Here is an 18,269-nt window from a genome sequence, read left to right on the forward strand (position 1 = left end):
TCACAGAGGGTAGCCCTTACTGCCTCTCCCAACTCACAGAACTCACTGTTCATGTTTTCAGTCTCAGACCAGAAAACTGATGGTATTTAACCAACACACAACTGCAAGATTATTAAGAAAAATGTTTATCACAGAATTTTGGTCTTTAGACGAGAGACTAAGCTGGGGAAGATTGATAATTGAATCTGCTAATGAGCATAGAAAATAGCAGGGAGGGAGGTAAGAAAGCAGGGGAGGCTAGCTAACCGGCTTTATTTTAGGATTGGTATTCACTCTTCTCATTAATCTAGATCTGCTTTCTCTTTCAAACTTATGCATGTTCATCTTGTGCCCTCACAGGCAGGGGAGCAGATCTGAACTAGACCTTGGGTCCCAAATAATGCCCTCTTTTGTTCTCTGTATTCACTGTGTGCATTTCCCCCCTGAAATCACATATATTTAGAATCAGAGAACTGTAGAGGGGAGCCAATCACACTTTCCTGGAACAACTTGTAGCTGTTCCCCTATTTATTTTTAAATTTTATTAAATTTTACTCTTGATTTATCACCTCAAAAAGCTAAGAAACAAATCATGAACAGCAAACACCAAATATATTTAGACTGTATCTCAATTACAAAAAAAAACCCAAAACAGGGGTGCCTGGGTGGCTCAGTGGGTTAAAGCCTCTGCCTTCGGCTCAGGTCATGATCCCAGGGTCCTGGGATCGAGCCACGCATCGGGCTCTTTGCTCCGCAGGGAGCCTGCTTCCCTTCCTCTCTCTCTGGCTGCCTCTCTGCCTACCTGTGATCTCTGTCTGTAAAATAAATAAAGTCTTAAAAAAAAAAAAGCCCAAAACATTGATTTTTAAAAATTTTAATAAATGAATAGAAAGTTCATACCTTATAACTTAGTGTGCATTATAATTAAATTAAACATACATATATTCAATTGTGTGGTGTAACTGAGGTGATACTCCCCCCCCCCTTTGTCCTAAAGGGGTTGATGTTATCAAGGAAACCAGCCTATTTTTTTTCCTCTGGCAAAGTCATTCCATGGAGAGCATTGTCTGTATGGGCTTGCCACTGAATCTATACTTTTTTTTTTTTTTAAAGATTTTATTTATTTATTTGACAGACAGAGATCACAAGTCAGCAGAGAGGCAGGCAGAGAGAGAGAGAGTGGAAGCAGGCTCCTGCTGAACTGAGAGCCCTATGCGGAGATCGATCCCAGGATCCTGGGATCATGACCTAAGCCGAAGGCAGAGGCTTTAACCCACTGAGCCACCCAGGTGCCCCTGAATCTATACTATTTTTACCCTGCTGAGTTTGCATAAGCCACCATGAAAAAGCAGCAAGAAAATTTTCACCCAAAACAACATAAACTCTAAGCCAAGCGGATGTTGCGGTGGGGGTGGGAGGAAGAGCAGCTGGAATGAACAACTGAGTGTTGCACCCCCTTGAGGGCAAACTCACCCCCTTGCATTTTTCCAGGGCATTGTCTTTCTGTCCCTGTCTTTGAGCATTTGACAAAGACATTTTCTCAAATACGAATAGTGTCCCACATGGGACCTGCCACCTTTACTCAAGCTATCCCCTTTCCCTCCTGTTAACGCCTTCTCTGACTCCCAAATCTGTCTTCTGTCCCTTCCTTTGGGGAAGATTTCCCCAGGAGATAGCAAGTCACAAGTAGCCTCTTGTAGTGCCCATTACAAAATGGAATCCAGAATCCTGGCCATTTCCCTCTTTCCTATTGGCTAGAGGAGAGGGGGTATGTCAACTCCTGAGGGCAGAGGACATCAAAAGTTGTCTCCCACACAGGACTGCAATTTGATTTTTTCATTTAAAAAAAAAAATTGTCTTTGCTTATCCTAGAGTACCTTAAAAATAAAATATTATGGGGTACCTGCGTGGCTCAGTCAGTCGAGTGACTGACTCTTGATCTCAGCTCAGGTCTTGATCTCAGGGTCTTAAGTTGAAGCCCCACGTTGGGCGCCACACTGGGTGTGGAGCCTAGTTAAAAAATAATAATAAAAATAAAATATTATACCTCTTTTGCCCCCAAATCTAATTAACTAATAAAACTCTATTAACTCGGGGCGCCTGGGTGGCTCAGTGGGTTAAAGCCTCTGCCTTCGGCTCAGGTCATGATCCCAGGGTCCTGGGATGGAGCCCCACATCAGGCTCTCTGCTCCGTGGGAAGCCTGCTTCCTCCTCTCTCTCTGCCTGCCTCTCTGCCTAGTTGTGATTTCTCTCTGTCAAATAAATAAAATATTAAAAAAAAAGACTTAATATTAAGAAAACAAAAAACAAAAAACAAAACTCTATTAACTCTTCAAATGAGGTCTTTATCTACACTCCTGCCCTAATTACCCCTTGCCCCAACAATGTAACTTAGACCTATTATGCTTCCAGTACTTTGACACTTCATCTTTCTTTGGATTACTTTACAAGGCCCTCTTAGTGGTAGAAGTCAGCAGTGTGCCCAATCAACCTTTCTCTACTCTTGAATTTCTCCCTGTGCATATACCCTAAGGGTGTGGGAACAGATTAACAGTAGGCCCCAGTAGGAAAATTCAAGAATGATAAAATGCACAAAGGATAAAATTTTAAAACTTGCAAATGGCCTCACTACACAGAGATTACAAATGCTTACATTACAATGTGTGTCTATTTTTTTCTATGCATATGTATTTTAAGCAACATGAAAATTAATTATCTTAATTTTATATTTTGAGCTTCTTGTATTTCTTCAAAACGTGACTTTTTGTCCCAAATATATAAGCAAGTATTTTCTAAGAATTAACCCATTTTGTTAAATTACATTTATTTTTACATTCAACATTCAACAAATGATATTACTTGGTAAATTATCCATATTAAATATTTCCCAATTAGCCCTTTAGTGTTCTTTGTAGCTTGTTTTTTTTTTTTAAGTCTTCCAGTATCCAGGAATAATATAGGATTGTGCATTAAATGTAATTGTCTTGGAAAATATGATTTTTAGTATCAGTAATATTTCATTATATGAGTGTCCCTAATTTACTGACTCATTCCCCTACTGTGGGACATTTAGATTGTTCTCCATTGGTTAGCTATTATAAATGACACTGTGATGAATGCACACGTACATAAACCTCTGTGTGTATCTCTAATTATTCACTAATATGTCTCCTGCAGGCAAGAAAGCTGCCTGTGGCTCTTGGGGGCATGTTTCCAGCTTATACATTCCCCTACAAAAGTTTTATGTGCACTGCAGGTAGTCTGAAAGCTTTTACTCACTGGCATTTCCACACTGAAGATGCAGACACACAGTTTTGAAACAAGTGAGAGAACATGTTTCCCCTGGTCCTATGGTCTTGCCAGAAGCACTGCATTTATTTCAAAAAATCCCATCCTGGGAGGAATTGGGAGGTAGTGCCAGGGCTTTGAAATAAATAGCCCTTAGCTGGAACACCAAACTTCATTGAAAGGTAACTGTTTCTACTTTGACAAATTCTTTTAACTCTCTGGGCCTTTGTTTTCTCTTCTCAAAAATGTGGAAAATAGGTATGTGTTGTGATGATTATGGGAAAACACAGAAAAGCAATTAATCCATGGTGCCTGATGAATTTTTTTAGTCCCCTTCCCCTACCTTCCCTTTCCCCTTAGAGACTCCATTTTGCAATTTATTAGAAAGGGGCCAGAAGAGCCACAGAAACCTTGTGCGGAATATAGAAAACATCGGCACAAAAATTGTTGAAATGTTTCCAAATAGGTGTCCTATTTTAGGGGGAAAAGTTTTAACATCAAATTCAATTGAAGGAAAAGAAAACCTCTATGCATTGTTTTCTTATCTTTTATGGATGTCCTTTTGACCTTCACACTTGTGAGCATATATTACCTAACTTTAAAATAAATTAATAGTAAAATTATGAAAATAGAACTGCCTATGATCCAGCAATCACACCACTTTACCCAAAAAGAGATTTACCCAAAGGATGTAAGAACACTAATTCAAAGGGATACATGCACTCCTACGTTTATAGCAGTATTATCTGTAACAGCCAAATTACAGAAGCAGCCCAAATGCCCACCAGTTAATGAGTGGTTAAAGAAGAAGTGGTCTATATATACAATGGAATATTATTCAGCCATAAAAAAGAGGGAAATCTTACCATTTGCAAGGACATGAATGGAAGTAGAGAATATAATCCTGAGCAAAGTGAGTCAGAGGAAGACAAACACCATATGATTTTGAAAACTCTCTTGTGGAATTCAAAAAACAAATGAGCAAAAAGGAAACAAGAGAGAAACGAATCAAGAAACCGTAGACTGCTGGTCCCCAGGGGGAAGGTGGGTGTGGGGAGGGGTTAAATAGGTGATGGGGATTCGGGAGTGCACTCGTCATGATGAGCACTGGGTGTTGTACTGAAGTGTCCCATGCATATTGTACACCCGAAACTAACATCACACTACATGTTAACTAGCTGTGGACTTAAAAGTCAATATAATAACCAGGAAATAAGTAAAAATAAAAACCACTTTACGGTCGTAATCTCATTTTCATTCCTTGGCAGTCTCACACCCTGGTCTCTGAAGACCTGGTAAGAACTTTGCTAATCGTGAGCTCTGTTAGCCCTTAAAGCACTTCACTGGAGAAGCGGGACACAGCCTTCCTCACTCACTCCACCTCGCTCAATGGCGCTCCAGGAGATTGGAGGTGACCTAAGACACTGAGCCCGCTCCAGGAGATTGGAGGTGACCTAAGACACTGAGCCCGCCAGCCTGCGGGTGGGACTTGGAATGGCCATCACCAGCTGCGAGTATCTTCCTTCTTGTAAAACATGTTAGATGTGTTTAAAAAATCATAAAAACATCTTAAGAACGTATAAAGCCTTATAAAAACATGTTAGATATTGTGCCACAGCATGGAGAGGTTTGGAAAATATTGCCCCTCCCCCACAGTAGGACCCTATAAATAACAGGAACATGATTTATGACTCATTTACCTGGGATGGCCTGTTCACAGCTTTCTTACTGATAGCTGGCAGGAAGGAACCAACTTCTGCGAGACCTGAAGCTCATACAAATGAGGGGAGTCATTTTTAAGATAAAAATGATACAAAGTTACAAAATCTAACATTAGGCCTAGGGTGTTAAAGGGTGTCAGACCACAAGGGGCCTAAACCTACAGTTTACCTATTTTCATGGTGTATCTGCCTCTGGGTTGACTGGATGCAAAGCCAAAGCGCAAAGGCAGGAAAGCCAGACCTCCTTGGTTCCCCACTCCCTGTATAGCCTGGGGCGAGGTGAGTGCCTTCCCCATCAAGGGGTCCACAGCCTAGCTGCTTCACAGGACTGTTGCACCAAATGCCATAACACTTGCATTTAGAACACTGCCTAATTTAAAGTATAACTATGAAATAGATGTTAATTGTTCATAGGTCCTTTCTGAGCTTTGGCATCAATATTAGCCGAGATCTGTTTTCATTTTTGAATACTGCCTTCTGCAGCTCTATTTCCTACCATTCTGACCATGAATTTCCTATATCCAAGTTCAGAATAGTGCCTTTTCTCCTACGTACATTCCTGCCCTTGAGGTCCTGGTTTCTACTCTTTTTTTTTTTTTTTTAAAGATTTTATTTATTTATTTGTCAGAGAGAGAGAGAGAGAGCGCGAGAGAGAGAGCACAGGCAGAAGGAGAAGCAGGCTCCCCGCCGAGCAAGGAGCCCGATGCGGGACTCGATCCCAGCACGCCAGGATCATGACCTGAGCCGAAGGCAGCCGCTTAACCAACTGAGCCACCCAGGCATCCCTGGTTTCTACTCTTGATGAAAGTTCTACCTCAAAGCATATTGCTGGTCCTTTTGCATTCCTAATTTTCGTTCTCCCTCCTCATCCCTTAGGAAGTTTTCCTAAAAATTCCTGAGCATTTCAAATATTGCCTTTTATTTAACTCACTGACTGTTCCAGTTCATGATTCAAATAGTATACTCTTCTGAATTGTAAATCACAATAGTCAGAGCTAGCATTTTCTTTCTGGATTGTGTTTTTAACACTGATGATGGATCTACAGGTTCTTGGTTCAAAGGGAAATTCTTCCTCCACCAGTCTGGTTTCTTTTTGGTGAGGGAGAGCCCCTCTTCACAGAGTCGGAGTTGCTTGCTCACCATCCAGACAGGAAACAAATGTCCAGGGTGCTCAGGAGAGACAGATTGCCCCCTGGTTAAGGAATGTGAACAGGGTGTGTTATGTGTGGGGTGTGTGTGTGGTATGTTGTATGTGGCATGTTAGGTATGTGTTTGTGTGGTATGTGGAATGTGGTGTATAAGGTGTGGGATATGTGTTGTGTGTATTGTGTGTGTCTGTGGTATATGTGCTGTGTGATATGTGTCTGTGGCATGTGGTATGATATGTGTGTGGTGTGTGTAGTGTGCTATGTGTGTGTCTGTGGTATGTGGTGTGTATGGAATGTAGTGTGAGTGCTATGTGTGTGTGATGTGTGGTGAGGGGGGTGTGGTAAAGAGAGAGTCCTGGAGGGAGCTTAGTTTCTCTTCAGAGTCTCTTTTCTGCTCCACTTCAAATTGTACCCTCCCCTTCACGTTGCCACTCTACCTTCCATCGATTCTCGTCTTCCAATTCTCCAGTTTCTGGGAAATAAAGAACAGGCTCTGTAAATCTGCTTTGAGAAGAAAATCTCCTCAGGGGTTTCTTGGACTCTCTTTCTGCAGTTGGGGCAGTAAAAGGAGGCCAAGAAGAGCTGCAGAAGGCACAGAGTGGGGTCAGATGGCCGCTGGTGACATCGCCCCAACGCATACCTGCTTCCCTGCAGAAGTCAGAGACCCTCCCGAGGCTTACCAGGAGGGACTCATGCTGCTTTTACATACATCCTATTTATTTTATAACTAGCCCTTTTCTATTAATGAGCATCACTCACAGCTCAGTTATAAGCCATATAAATATTGAGGGCAATATTATACTAATACAATACTCTAAGCTTTGCATTTAAAGTCTAAATCTCTTTTTCCCTTGTTTGAGCTCTGGGCACTATCTTAGGAAATAATGCAAGATTGCTCCTTTCTTTCTGTCTTCTCTTTGCATCCATCTAAAAAACTGTTACACTCAGTTAAAATTTTATTAGACATTTTAAAGCGTTACTGTGAAATGTGTTGTCTCTTTTGAGGTGCTGGAAATGGTCTCTGCTTATCTGATTACATCTTGTGTTCAGTTTGTGAAAATATATTGAGCTGGAAATTTATAAGTCCAATTTCTGTATGTAAATTGTACTTCGGTAAACACTTCAAAAAAGTGGCTGCTTCTTATCGCAGGTCAGGTCCCCGTCTGCAGGAGTAGGTGCGTCTAGGAGTTTAGCATGCACATTGTTTATTTGCTTAGGGAATGCTCTGCAGTTCAAGAATCTTCCTTCTTCCTTCCCTCACTCCTTCCTTTCTTCATTCCTTCCTTGAAACCTGGTTTATATTTTCCAAGTGGTTAAATTACAGGTTTTCATAAAGTATCTTGTGAAAGCCCTATTTCCCTGTTCTTTACTTTCTTTTCTCTTTTCCTTTTATTTTTACTATGGTAAGAACACAACATGAGATCTATGCCTTATAGACTTTTAATTGTATGACGTAGGGTTGTTAAACGTAGGCATGATGTTGGACAGCAGACCTCTAGAATTTATCCATCTTGTATAACTGAAGATTTATACTTGCTGATTAGCAACTCCCCATTTGTCTTTCTCCAAGCTGGTGCAACCAGCAACCTCCTCTCTGCTTCTCTGAGTTTGACCAAGGCCTTCTCATTGGAGGGAAGGAAGCAGGAATATGGAGAGGGAGAAGTCTAGCTGAGATAGAAACCTAGTGACAGACTGCCCTGGCTGAGCACAGGAGGAGCTCTGGAGCTCAAATGCCTTTTAGACTAGAGTCATCTAAACCCGGATCTAGTTGGCCCAGGCTGTATTGATGTGCCATCGTTGTGAGGTGTCCCTGCATATGCGTGCCCTTGAGTGAGGTGGCTCTCTGCCACTGAGACATTTCTTCAAGGGGCTCATAGCTGCGCTCTCTCTGCCCCTGGTCCTCTCAGCAACAAGGACAGCAAGGCTTTCTTTGCCGGAGGATCTGGGAGACGAATCAAAATGTCTATCACAACAATGCCAGATACCAGGACTTGAATAGGAGAGGGGAGGAACAGGGTTCTGTTGGACCTTATTTTAAAGCTATTACCTAAAAAACAAACAAAACAAAAAACACAAAATAAAACAAAACAAAAAACCCCAAAACTTGTGGGTGCATTCCTTTAACTAAATCAAAGTAGTATTCGACATGTCCACACAGTAGAATCATTACTTTAAAATCATATCTACCACATAATTCTTTTGCCCATGAAATTTAAATGAGAGCTTGTTATTCTAAATTGAAATGTAAGTGCTCATGTGTATGTTGCTTTGTTTCAATGTGAGTCTTTCACAAAGTACTCTTTCCCTGGAAGTTATATTTGTCTTATTTTATTCAGCATTTGCCTTACTTACTACTTTTTACTTTGATTGACTTCCATTCATGAATTTTCATCTTATTTTGGACATCAGCTTTTTTTTTCTTTTAATTGGTGGGACTGACTTGCTCTTCCTTACATGCTTTTAGTCAACTTTTATCAAATTCATTGCTCCCTTGGTTCGCCTTTATGAGGTAAGAGCATTCACATAGGAAACGCATTTGAGTGGGAGAAAGAAGTCTGAAAGCTATGGCGGCCGTGAGAATGCATGCAGAAGACCTCTAAGAACAAGGAGTATCATTGACGAAGGGCCCAGCTGCTGAGTTTTGCAATCCATCATAGCTTCTGTGCATGAGCCATGCTTCCTGCAGGCTTCTCTTGACCCAGAGCAGAAGGGATACTAATGCAGACTCATTCCTGGGACAGACAGAATTTTCTCTGATGGACAAACTTTGGCTGGCCTAAGCAGTCATCCAAATTCCCATCCAACATTCTTTCCCTCTCTTCTTCACTTTGGGGTGCAGCCTTAGCACCTGTTTCACTTATAAAAGGGTATACTGGATCCCACTGGGCTGGGACCAGCTCAAGAGGATTGTGTGTATCTCTTCTTAACTTGGGGCTCAGGGACACCATGTTGATAGCCTGAAATAGGCTATAGTGGGAGTAATTACAACAAGTAATATACAAACATTACAGCAGGTCGTCTCCCTATAGAGACTGGTTGGTTGAACAATTATCTGCACACTATTGACCTCATCAGCATTTGCCTTCATAAAATCCCTGTGCATTTAATTCCCTTTGGTGTCTATTTCTTAGAGTACCCATATTAACACAAAAGGGTTAAGGAGAAAAGATAAAATCAGTTTTGGACATGTTGATACAGCAGATAGAAATCTTGAGACCCACCAAAACCATCAAAGTAAGGTTGTTTTCTCCAGTAGGAAATTTACCAGCCAAGACTAAGTTGTTGCCCCCAGGAACTAAAGCTTAGGATATTGGCTTCTAACAAAAGTAACCCTAAAGATTGAGGTAGCGTACCTTTTCTGGTTTTGTGGCCTCTAAAACCTTCCAAAACTGACTTGGCTTCTAGGCTTCTTGTCTGCAAATTCTTCACTGGGAATTATTTTTCCTTAAGTGTATTTTTTACTTCCCTCAATTCATTTATCATCATAGGGCAACCTTTTCTCAATTGTCCCTCTATTTCCAAATTCTTGCTACCTCTCTTTGCTGCTCTTGAAAATCTCTGGAATCTTTATTAAAATACAAATCCATTATAAGGCCATTCATGAAATTTGCCTTCCTTTTTCTCAGGTGGGCTAGCTCCAAGTCTGTAATTTTTAACCAATATCTTAGTTGCAGAAAAAAACAAAAAAACAAAAACAAACAAAAAAAAAAACCCCAAACCCTTCATATACTAAATGTACAGAGCTATACTTGTTAACTCTTCAGGAGTTGGATTAAAAATCTGATTTGGTTTTTTCTCATTATGTCCTACAGGGAAGAGGTTAAGTATAAGTCTTTAGAAAGAGCAAGCCGGGGCAACCCCCTGGGATACCCTCCTTCCTTGGAATCCTTGTACTCTGACTTTGCTCAATAAACCTTGCTTTCCTATCCACCAAGTAAATAAAGAAATAAATAAAATAAAAAGAACAAGCTGTGGAAGACACGTGATCTGCTTAGGAGGGCTTTAGCATTGTGCTCTTGGAATCAGATTCCATTTTATATACTTCTTCTCATCTTTACCTTTCACTTTATGGAGAATATTTTGGTTCTACGTTTGGGTTCAGATCCTTATCATTTTCCTGAAAGCTTGGCTTTCTAAGGACTATACCCTGGTTTTCTATCCCCATGGTTAATCATCACAGCATAGTGCTTAGATAAATAAGCCCACTCAGATACCCTGAGCCATTGCTTTGAAACTTATTTAGTGTATTTATGAGGTCAGACAAAAAGAACTGCTGGAGATATTTTCTATGCATATATATTTTATCTCTAATAAGATAGCTCTTGGCTAATGTATCCCAGATGAAAATAATTCCTTACATTTGTTGAACACCTATTACAGGCCAACAATCACGCATAATATTTCCACTGCCTTTGAGAGGTTAAAGAATTTGCCAATGCCACTCATCTGTCAAGTGGAGGAACTAGATATCTAACCCGGTCTACTAACTGCAGAGCCCATTTTTTAACATTGTGTTATGTTATTCCTCAGTAGAAATTAGCTAGGTGAAGGAGCCAGTTTTTTGTTTTTGTCTTTTTTTTAAAGATTTTATTTCTTTTTTTAAAAAAATATTTTATTTATTTATTTGACAGAGAGAGAGGTCACAAGTAAGCAGAGAGGCAGGCAGAGAGAGAGGGAGAAACAGGCTCCCCACTGAGCAGAGAGCCCAATGCGGGGCTCGATCCCAGGACCCTGAGATCATGACCTCAACCGAAGGCAGAGGCTTAAACGAGCAATCCAGGCACCCCAAAGATTTTATTTCTTTATTTGAGAGAAAGTGAGAAAGCTTGAGTGTGTGTGGCAGCGGGGGGTGAGGGGCAGAGGGAGAAGCGGAGTTCCCACTGAGAAGGGAGCCCTATGTGGAACTTGATCCCAGGACCTGAGCTGAAGGCAGATGCCTAACCGACTGAGTCATGCAGGTTCCCCAAGGAACCAGTTTGTGTAGCTGAGCACTGCAGTTCAGAGGAGCATGTGATACATGAATATGAAAAGAAGAGTGAATCCTTTGACTTTTTAGGGATAAAAATCAGTTTTGCTAAGGCTTGAGGAAAGATTTTACCAGTGATTATCATATACATAATAACTCCTGGCATATACATAATTTACACCTGAAATTGTAAGATAGTATCACTTAATTCTAGTAAAGACTGAGAATCAAGAACACAGGGTCAAGTATTGAGCTTTAGAAGAAATTCTGCATTTAGCTTAAAGAAACAGCAGACTGGGGCACCTGGGTGGCTCAGTGGGTTAAAGCTTCTGCCTTCAGCTAAGGTCATGATCTCAGGATCCTGGAATTGAGCCCCACATCCGGCTCTCTGCTCAGCAGGGAGCCTGCTTCCACCTCTCTCTCTTTGCCTGCCTCTCTGCCTACTTGTGATCTCTGTCTGTCAAATAAATAAATAAAATCTTTAAAAAAAGAAGAAGAAGAAGAAGAAGAAGAAGGAAGAAGAAGAAGAAGAAGAAGAAGAAGAAGAAGAAGAAGAAGAGGAAGAAGAAGAAGAAGAAGAAGAGGAAGAAGAAGAAGAAGAAGAAGAGGAAGAAGAAGAAGAGGAAGAAGAAGAAGAAGAAGAAGAAGAAGAAGAAGAAGAAGAAGAAGAAGAAGAAGACGACGAAGACCAGGAAGGTGGAAGAATGTTGAATAAGGGTTTGTTGAAAGCTTTGGAATCAAGGCAGTGGTTTGGAATCAATTCCAGTGGTTGCTGGAATACTGGGGACTATAGTACTATTTTAAGGTATATAATTCATTTGTAAATAATTTCTAAGAGAAAAAAGATTACTAGTGGGAAGGATTAACATGTTATAATTGACTCTTTTTTTTTTTTCCTTCCCAAGTTTGAGTTGCCTTCCTCTCCTCCATTCTCTAGTTGGTTAACCAGTACAGGTGAAAATAATTTTTTTTTTTTTTTTGCTTTTTTTGAGACACAAAATGTAAGATCTTCAAATGACAATAAAATTAAGTCATAAAACTTGGGATCATTCTAGTAAAATCTTATTTTCTTGGTTATTAAGTAACCAGAAGGTATTAACAATACTTCAAACTAAGTATCAGTACTCTGGATCCTGAAACAACCAATAGTTTTCTCAATAGGACTGAGGACTTGCTGATTGGCAGATGGAGATGTCCATCAGTGTGCTCCTGACAATCTGGGATAATTGGATAGAGTGTCAACATCTTGGGTAGCATGTTTGCCTTTAGCATATTAATAATAAGTGGTGGCTCAAGACCAGTCTGATTAAGAACGGGTGGGGAATCACAAGGTAAATCAAGAGAAAAAAATAATCCCTGGGATTTATAAGAATGGATTTTGTACATGTTTATTTTTTATCATCCTTTAAAAAGGTCTTTAAAGAAGAGATTCAAGATTATTTTTGCCCTTTCCTTCTATTGAGATCTACACAACGAAAGCTTCAAGGACTGTGAACTCTGTACTTTACCTGAGAGGGAAAAAACAAACAAAACCCCCAAATACCAAAAACTGTTTGAGAAAAGTTCGTAGTAAAGAAACTTCCTGTTAAACCACTGGAAACAAAGGAAAGGAAAACAATTTTGTCAATTTGGGTCAAGGCTGACCAGCTAATTGTTTTGCATGCTAATTAAAATTCAATGAGAGAGAGGGGGGAGAAATCAATGAGCCGAAAGGCCATCTTATTTAAATTAAGAAACCTACTCAAAAGTTTGTGAAACAAATAATACATTGTATGTTAATTTAAAAAATAAATAACTGGAAGAAAAAAAGGAAATACAAATTTGCTACTTCTCGTCTGGATGCTCTCAACTTTTCTCAGGGCACCATGACTGCACAGTGAGGGTTGGAAAACCTCTATGCAAGGAACAACATCACTTGAGGAAGTCTTAAGGATTTCTTGATGAAAACTAATAGCTGGGTTGAGCTTGTCCTGAATACATATCTACGATGTCTGCGTTAAAGTTCTTATCAAAGAAGGGGTTAAAAACATAGACTTCAGGCTCACAGCAAAACTGAATGGAATGTTCAGAGATTTCCAATATATCCCTTGCTGTCCACACACGCCCAGCTTCCCCCATTATCGCCCCCCCCCCACTAGAGTGTTACATTTCCTACAGTTGATGGAACTACAGTGACACATTATCATCACCCAAAGTTCATAGTTTACATTAGGGTTCACTCTTGGTGTTATACAATCTTAGCATTTGAACAAAGAGATAATGACATGTATCCACTAATGTAGCATCATACAGAATGGTTTCACTGCCCTGAAAATCCTCTGTGCTCTGCTTATTCACCCCTCCCTCCCTAAGCACTGGCAACCATGATCTTTTTGCTGGGTCCGTAGTTTTGCCATTGCCATTTCCAGAATGTTAGACAATCGGAATAATTATATGCTATGCAGCTGCAAGTTTTTGGACCAAGAAGTGGAACTTTCTCTTACCTACCCTTTCTCCTGTGTCTCTGTGAGACATCTTTACAATCTCTTCCTGGTTTTTGCCTTTAATATCAGAGAACGAATTCTAGTTCTCACCATCTGTCTGGTAATACCCCAAGATGCCAGACAACTGAAAACGACTTAGGTTTAATAGCTTGATAAGCTACTATCCTTTAGCATATCTCCCCCAGGAGGATCTGATCAGAACACTCACACAAAAATGCAGTCAGTTTCGCTATAATTCTTGTTTTGAAAATGTAAATTTGTTCCAGCAGAATTGATGTATCAAAGGATAATTTGAGCATAACAGGAATCTCATGTTTGCTTACACATGATTTCATCCATGAGAAACACTAGGTGAACACAGCATTTAGTTGAATCTAGCCACCCAGGAATGCACGACACGTGCACGTACACACACACACACACACACACACACACACCCCTCAAACATCTGCCAGCTACCTCAATTCACGGCATGTGTTAGAGCCACACCCATTCACATTTGGCATGACAACCTCGCACCTGACTTCCCTCCTTCCCTTCCTTTTGGATTACCCTCCCTTCTCTCACAGCGTCACAGTAACTCACAATTCCTGTCCTTCTGATGCCTATGTGCCCAAGAAGACTGCAGGTCTTTTTCAAGGTAAAGTGGCATATTTATTGTAGCATTTATGTATTAAGTATTTAACAAGTGTGAAATTGTGCTGTGATATTTATTAGGCATATATATGTGTGTGTGTATATATATAATACATATATATATATATATATATTTTGTATTTTGCCACTGGGAAAGTTTTTAAGTATTATGCCCACAAACCCATAACCCCTGTGGTTTTTATTGCATTATTTTGCATAAAGTGGTGATTTGGGAACACATGTGTCACATCCTAGCAGAACTGACTCTATAGGACAGGATGTGAAACTGGAACTCCGGCTCTATAAGGTTCCATTGAGGATCAAGATCATCCATGTGCCAAACTCCTCATTTTTTCCTATGTTAAACTTTGCAAAAGCATTGGGAAAATAGTCACTTTTTTACATACGCTGGCTTTAGGTGGGCCGGTGTTAAAGTTTAAGCATCTAGGCTTTTCTTTGGAACTTGGAAGCTTTCTTTGGAGAGAGCGACCCTGCTCTTGGGACCCTAGATCCATTCTCTATGGGAAAAGGATAGAGTTAACTCTCCCCACCCCCATGCCTGGTAAGAGAGACTTTAAGCCGCCAAGATAGCTTCCTGTGACCACACAGAGCTTGTGATTACACAGTAGGGTGGCATTGGCCTTAGGCCTGAAAAAAACTTACAGCCTGGCTGATGCATTCTGAAATATACCGATCGGCACTCAGTTTTGCATATCATGCTATGACTACTTGAAGTAACCATTCAGTCAGGTGTCGGGAGAAGAAATGGAAGTGATGGCCCAGGAGAAGTGTGGACAAGATGGAAGGATGGAAGCAGAGAGCAGAGGAAGGTAAGATACTAACTCGTCTCCTTGCTCTAAGAATGGAGGAAGGGACAATGAGCCAAGGAATGTAGGGGGCCTCTTAGGGCTGAAGAAGGCAAACAAACAAACAAAACAAAACAGATATCCCCCTACATCTTCCAGAAGGAACACAGCTGCCTATACTTTGATTCTAATGTAGGTGAAAAAAAATTTTAGGCTTTTGGTCTTCAGAACTACAAGATAAGAAGTTTAAGTCACCAAGTTTGAAGTATTATGAGAGGAATAATTTTGGCGAATAATTTGGTCCAAAATATAAAACAAATGCATATTGAGGGCAGAGGCAGAGGGGAAGAGGGAAGAGAGGGAAAGACCTTTGGTTCCTACTGGAAATTATGGATTATAATCACATGTGTCCACTGAGTGCAACCTTAGCTTCAGAGGCCAAGGCAGACTTTGCTTGGGACCAGGATGAAGACACTTCCAAGTGTTGGGACCATCTGGTAATGCCATAGCCAGTGGCAAGGGGGGAAATCTGGGCAGACACATCCTACTGACTCTATTGATGACATTTTTGGTTTGCTATTGGCAAAATCTCTTTTTTCCACAAGTAAAATGATGTTGTTGACAAGCAAAGTTGAAAGTATAAATTTTTTTAGGATTTATTTATTTATTTGAGAGAGAGAGAGAGAGAGAACATGAGCAAGTGGGGGTTGGGGCAGAGGGAGAGGGAGAAGCAGACTCCTTGCTGAGTGTGGAGCCCTACAAAGAGCTCAAACCCAGGACCCTGATATCATGATCTGAGCTGAAATTTAGAGCTGGATGCTCAAAAAACAGACACTGAGGTACCCCAAAGCATAAAAAATTTCAATAAGCTCCGTAAGGCCCGTTAGATTAGAGATCCATGTTATGCCCTCTGGTTTGAGTAGCGTCCTTCTGTGATGAGCCAGAGGACCCCGAGTAGCCCACTGTGCAAGGAAGAGGGAGAGCTGCTAGGAGTATTTGTGTGTGGAAAGATCTTCGAATTGTCCCAGCTGAGTGGAAGGCCGGGCTGAAAGAGCTCAAGTGTTCTTCAGACGTTGAAGGAGTGAAGTGAAAAGTTAGAAAAGTTTTCTCCTCCTCCTCAACTTGCTCTTCTCTCTCTCTTTCCCACCTGACTCTGCACTTAGATTCATTGATTTGTACAGAAATTGGGTTCATCTTCAGTTGTCTGCTGATCTTTTTACTCTCTAACCTCTTTGCCTTTGTTTTGCTTTTCAACCCTTTACAGGACACGGGACGGAAGTCAGGTGAAGCGGGGCTGGATTCCAGGCCCTTCACCTTCTAGCTGGTTGACCAGGCCCAGGGCCTGTGGGCACATATGGACTATGACACAGATGTTGCTTTTTGTCTGATCCTTCTATGGTAATACTTGCCGTAGGGGCGGGCACACATCAGAAGTCCAGAATCCAGTCTCAGAAAATCGTGCTGTAGGTTCAAGCCATGAAGATACGGGGACGACAATTAGTTCTCCAATGTGAAATCTCAGGCATCTCTGGCCTGAGTGATCTGGAGAGCCCTGGCTCTAGAAACACCTTCTGTTGAAGCTATTCATTTAGGAAAAGGGAATGATATATACTGCATGCCTACTATGCTCTGGGTACTGATCAAAGTGCAAGGTGCTTAGAAACATTTCTCTTCTTCTTCTTCTACTTCTACTTCTTTTTAACATTTCACTTTACCATTTTTTTTTTTTTTAAGATTTTACTTATTTATGTGGCACACAGAGAGAGAAATCACAAGTAGGCAGAGAGGCAAGCAGGCTCTCTGCTGAGCAAAGAAGCCGCTGCGGGACTCAATCCCAGGACACTGAGATCATGACCTGAGCTGAAGGCAGAGGCTTAATCCACTGAGGCACTCAGGCGCCCCGCTTTACCATGTTTATATTTATACCGTGATATAGATTTCTTCATCAGACAGCTAAGTGTTAGGGGCTTAATATACGTTAGGAATTCGGAATCAGAATGAGGTTTGAGTCTACACTTTGTTTCTTCCAAAGTTTTTGACCTCAAACAGTTTTCTTAACCTTTTCAAGGCTCATTTATTCAACTGACCTTTTATGGACTACCAACACTGGGTTCACCATGGAGCCGTCCTAGAGGCATTACAGAGAAAAGACAGAGCCCCTGTCCTGCAGAGAAAACCATTAGCCTTTAGTTTCCTCAAGTGTCAAAATTTGGATAATAGTACCCATCTTGCAGCATGTTGTGAGGATTAAATGAGATAAATTTTTATGAGAGTGCTTCACATTTAGAAGAAACTCAATAAATGTTAATTTCTTTCTTTCCCTGGTGGCAGCCTAGTGGGAAGGAAATGTTTCAGCTGGGAAATCTTTATTTGTACTTCTCAAGTAATACTAACTGTGCCTTGGGGATGACTGGCTTAGAATAACAACTATGAAAACAATATTAGAATGAAGGTAACTCCCTAGATTGGTGAAAATCATACTGAGCTTTTGGTCAACCTTCAAATTTGGAAATAATCCTGTGTTAGAATGACTTGGGTATATATATGTGTTCTGTGGTCAGATGTCCTGAAGATAACCCCTTCTCCACCACCAGGGAAAGGTGGAAAACAGGTGAGATTTTAAAAATCAAATTAGTGGAAGTAATATTAATGCTCTTAGGTTTCTCAGAGAGTCTGTTACGGCGAATGTGGTAGTTACTGGAATGTCAGACAGGCCAAAAAAGAGTTAAATATCTTTTAATACAGTGAGGCCATGATTGTTGATCCATAAAGGGAAGACCTAAGTTCTACTAACAGGAAGAATATTATTTTCTCTTATGAAATTAGTCTGTCTTTTCCAAGAAAATGTAAGCTCATCTTTGAGGCACACTTGCTCCTCGGGTGAATCATAAGGAGGCTTCCACAGCCCTCAGAGCAGCAGAAGAGTCTGAATGACCATCAGTGGTTCCAACCATAGGTCCCCAGAACACTTTCCCTCAACAAAGGTGGTTATTGGTATTGGCGTCAAGGAGACCACACTGTTGGAGACACCACAGGTATCTCAGGGAGAGAGTATTAGAGGGGCTTGTTGTGGATTTGGGGCTTAGGTTTGGTGTTTTGGGGTGAGGAATCCAGGACACATGGTTTTACTCTGGTGCTGTCAGAAAATGGTGAAGATCCTATGACAAAACATCTTAATTTTTATCGAGGAGGCAGGGGGAATGGAGCATACCTATGTCTGTGAAGAATTAGTCATTCCTGTT

The sequence above is a fragment of the Meles meles genome, chromosome 2 (assembly GCF_922984935.1).
Source record: "Meles meles chromosome 2, mMelMel3.1 paternal haplotype, whole genome shotgun sequence".
Taxonomy (NCBI): domain Eukaryota; kingdom Metazoa; phylum Chordata; class Mammalia; order Carnivora; family Mustelidae; genus Meles; species Meles meles.